Consider the following 4,374-nt stretch of genomic DNA (forward strand, 5'->3'; position numbering starts at 1 on the left):
AAGCAATAATCTACAAGGGCAGAAAGTGTCTAAGATAGCAAAAGGTGGAATGTAAACGCCAGCAGCAAAAACAAGTGGAGAGGCCCTAGAGAATCTCTTCCCTATCATTTCATTCCAAGGCAGAGCTCTGAAATAAGGAATTTTTTCTGTCACTGAAACGTAAAAGTGCTAACTGACTTGCTAGCTGCATTTTGCAGTGACTGATCTAGACTTTTGAACAGCTGAGCTAGGAAGAGATCCTATTGATGTCAGTGCTACGCTTACCCTTTTCGTTTACATCAGTTACCGCAGGACATGTTGTATTCTTCATGCAAATCAGACAGGTGTCATCACAAGGATGCATCTTAGTGAACAGCACTGAGACACAGCTCATGATATAAATTATCTTAGTGAGACAGCAATGCTAAGGAAAGACTGTTTCCTGTTTTTTAAGTACCCAATGTATAGAACACGTGGTTCCCTTGTCTTCGTTATCCTCTAGGGAAATGTTTTTCACTCTTAATGCATTATAGAGGATGTCATATGTACACAGTGACGCTGGATATGATGGAAAGTGCCGGCTGCGTGTCATGCAGGAGAGAAAAGCAGCAATCTAAGACTGGATGTCCAGTGCAATTTGGCTCAGTTGCACACGTCTGGCCTGGCTTACTTCCTCTCAAGGCCGGCCAAGCAGCAAGAGAAACACACTAGTAGGAAATTCTGCCAGATGGACCCTGCTGTGAGTCAGGATCAAGACCTGCCTGAGATTTGCTAAGGGCTAGGGAAAGCCGTTTCCTTTATTTATGGGACTGATGGCCTCTCAGCTTCAGGACGATTCCTCTCACTCAAGTACCTCAAAATGACATTTACAGCATTTCATTTTCTTCTCCCAGGGTTTTTTTTTATTTCACACCTTGTGGAGAGGGGCTGTACTGCAGCAGCGGGCTTCTGGCTGGGTTCCTGGGGGGGAGCTAATCCCATTCCTCTCACTGGTTTGACTGTGGGTGGGATTCGGAAGGCAATCCAAAAGAGAACAGCCAGCAGGTCTGTTACCCAGATGGCTACTCTGAGCTATCCTGGCTCAGAGGGATCAGCACGAGGCCAAGCACCACTTAAGTCTCACTTAAACCTCAAGTAGGACTTAAGTGAGGCATAGCTGACTGCAGAGGTGTTCAGGCGTTGACATGTCTGCTCAGCAACTTCCTCCCCAGCGGATGAATGGCAATACTGAAATGTTGCTTTTGGCTCTGCTTACAGAGGGCGAAATTCTGGAAGAAATAAAAACCATTTTTATTGTTCTTATTCAAGTGAACTCCCCTTACGGCCCGATTCTAATCCCACATTGGTGTCAATCAGGAAGCTGACTAGCATTTTGGACCATTACTACAAATGAATGCAAGGGGGATGTTTAAGGGTGACTAGGAGCAGTGGAAGCCTGAGGTCAGCAGGCGGATCACCATCGAGGGGCGAGTGGCTGGTTATCGTGGTCTAAAAACGAATGTTCAGCTGTGTCTCTGCTGCTGGGGTTGTAGCTGATGCCAGTCTCTCTCTTTTCCCCTGATCCGTGGTGACCATATGTTGTTCTTTAGCTCTCATGCCATCCCAGGATCTCAGACTATTTCACAGATATTAAGGGCTATTCTCTGGCACTTACAGCCAGAACCTCTGTCAGGAGGTGAGATCAGCAAGTGTCCAGGGCTGATTTAGTCAGACTGTCTCCAGGTATACGTGCTTTCCCCAGGCGAGCCCTGAGTCAGCAGCTGGTGCAGAAAGGGGCGGGGCATCAATTTTTAATAGCAAAAGTAATTAGCCACTGGAACAATCTACCAAGGATGCTGGTGCATTCTCCATCACTGATGATTTTAAAATCAAGATGGGAAGTTTTTTTTAAAAGAACTGATCAGGTAATTATTTGGGGGGAGTTCTCTGGCCTGTGTTACACAGGAGCTCCAATTAGATGATCACAATGATCTCTTTTGGCCTTGGATTCTAGGGACCACATCCTTGCCCTCTTTGGGATGTCTAGTGATACCCTGGTACTTGCACACTGGAAGCTCAAGAACTGGGACTACACCTGCCCCTTGTACAGATAAGCATGGTGGGAAGGTCCATTGCACACCATCCAGCATCAGCAGCACTTTAGTTAAATCTCTCACCACCTCTGAGAGGTAGGAAAGAGCTGCAGGAAGATGATGGAAGAACCAGAGAGCAGGAAAATGGGGCTGTCAAGAAAGGCAGGCTTGTTAGAAGAAGAAAAAAGAAACAACCTACCACTACCATCAATACTACACCATATAAAAGCAGTTTCCAGCCCTGGGATGCAGGTTGACCCGTGACATCCTGGATGTGCTCTCTCTCGATAGTCTGGACCAAGATTTTGGAGCCACTAGAACAGAGAGAACTACCACCATCCCCATGATATCCATCTCAGGTCACTTGCAAGACCAAGGGCATGCTGGGATAGGACTTGAGTTGTTGAGCTACACAGACAGGCTGTATTTAACTAAGCTCTAAGGCGGAGGGCCAAGTTTTCAGGCTTATGTCATGTCAAGATGGCAGCAAGGCCTGGAAACTTGCTGGGGCACTTGAACATGGAACTCTACGCCTGATGCTCACTTCCTGCACCAGTAGCCCTAGTTCCTCCATTTTGTTACCCAAGCGCCTCACATTGGTGAACAAGCAAAAATTAAGATGTTTGTAAACCAATTGCGAGGAACCTGGGTACCAAAATGGAGGAACTAGAGCTATTGGTGCAGGAAGTGAAACGAGATATTATAGGGATAACAGAAACATGGTGGAATAGTCGTCATGGAATGGATAAGACAGTCTGTCTGAGCAAAAATCACACTAAACTGCTAGAGCTTCCCCTGGGATAGTGCTTGGGGTGTGCTACAGACCACCGGGATCCAATTTGGATATGGATAGAGACCTCCTTCATGTTTTCAATGAAGTAAACACTACTGGGAACCGTGTGATTATGGGAGACTTTAACTTCCCAGATATAGACTGGAAGATTAGTGCTAGTAACAATAATAGGGCTCAGATTCTCCTGGATGTGAGAGCTGACAGATTCCTTCATCAAATAATTGCTGAACCAACAAGAGGGGATGCCATTTTAGATTTGGTGTTGGTGAGTAGTGAGGATCTCGTACAAGGACTGGTTGTAGGGGACAATCTGATTCGAGTGACCATGAACTAATTCAGTTCAAACTAAATGGAAGGATAAATAAAAATAGATTGTGACTAGGATCTTTGATTTCAAAAGGGCTAACTTTAAAAAATGAAGGGAATTAGTTGGGGAAGTGGACTGGACTGAAGAACTCATTGATCTAAAGGCGGAGGAGGCTTGGAATTACTTTAAGTCAAAGTTGCAGGAACTATCTGAAGCCTGCATCCCAAGGAAGGGAAAAATATTCATAGGCAAGGGTTGTAGACCGAGCTGGAAGAGCAAGCATCTCAGGCAGGTGATTCAGAAAGCAGAAAGCCTACAAGGAGTGGAAGATGGGAGGGATCAGCAAGGAAAGATATCTCTTGGAGGTCAGAACATGTGACACAGAGTGTGTGCTGCCTGTCTCTGCAGAGAGCTCCACCCTTAGAGATTTAAAGGTGCAGGAGAAGATAACAAAACCATACCTGTTAAACAGCTACATTCATTGCCGCACGATTGGGCCTGAAGACATCTAAGAGATGTATTCATCGCCTACAAACACCAAACCAGAAGGCAGCTGAGCTAGTCCGGAGGTTTTCCTATCGCTCTGATGATGATTATCCAGAGTCCAGCTTGGCCCTCTCCCCTTCAGCTTTGCACAGAAAAGAAGCTGCTTGGGACTAGCCAGGTCTGTGTATCTGTAAGGCAAATGGCTAGTTCTCTATGCCAAGAATATTACCTTGCAAAGTGAGAGAAGGCATTTAAGCCCTGAGAGGCTAACCACAGTCAAGTACACAGCTCATACGCTCTTAGCTTCCTAATGAGGATGAGTCGAGTGGCAGGGTGGAACTCAGCTACCCACTGGGATGGTTGTCTCCTGGATGCAATCTGCCTGCACTTTGATCCACCTGATTGCATTCTCCTTAGCTCAGCCATGAAAGGACTCAAGATGGTTATCTGCAGACGTGTCTATGTGGTCCTGCAATGCACTGAAAAGCTGGGCATATGGGGAGATGCCTGGATCCACACCTACAACTATTCTATGCTAAAATGGCCACACAGAATCTTTGCAAACTGCAGGCCTTGCAGATTTCCTGGATTAAAATGAGGATCCTGGTGAACTGAGACCCAAACTCCTGGAACTGTTTCTAATGAGGTGTTGTTCCTAATCCCTTCCACGCAAACAGGTGCCTTCAGTTCCCTGGTGGGATTTATCTTTAGTCACCTGGGGTCTGATTCCCCACAGC

At 46.2% G+C, this 4,374-nt stretch overlaps 1 long non-coding RNA gene across 1 annotated transcript; it reads right to left on the minus strand.

Annotated features, from left to right (window-relative positions):
* Positions 1-506: 506 nt before the first annotated feature.
* Positions 507-3,759, minus strand: LOC137141732 (uncharacterized). Its single transcript, XR_010916718.1, has 2 exons — positions 3,613-3,759; positions 507-1,247 (listed from the first exon to the last, which is right to left on the minus strand). It is a non-coding gene; the product is annotated as an uncharacterized lncRNA (long non-coding RNA).
* Between the last annotated feature and the right edge of the window lie 615 nt (positions 3,760-4,374).

This window comes from Emydura macquarii, unplaced genomic scaffold, assembly GCF_026122565.2.
Source record: "Emydura macquarii macquarii isolate MOO-44397 ecotype Brisbane River unplaced genomic scaffold, CSIRO-AGI_Emac_v2 contig_3113, whole genome shotgun sequence".
Taxonomy (NCBI): domain Eukaryota; kingdom Metazoa; phylum Chordata; order Testudines; family Chelidae; genus Emydura; species Emydura macquarii.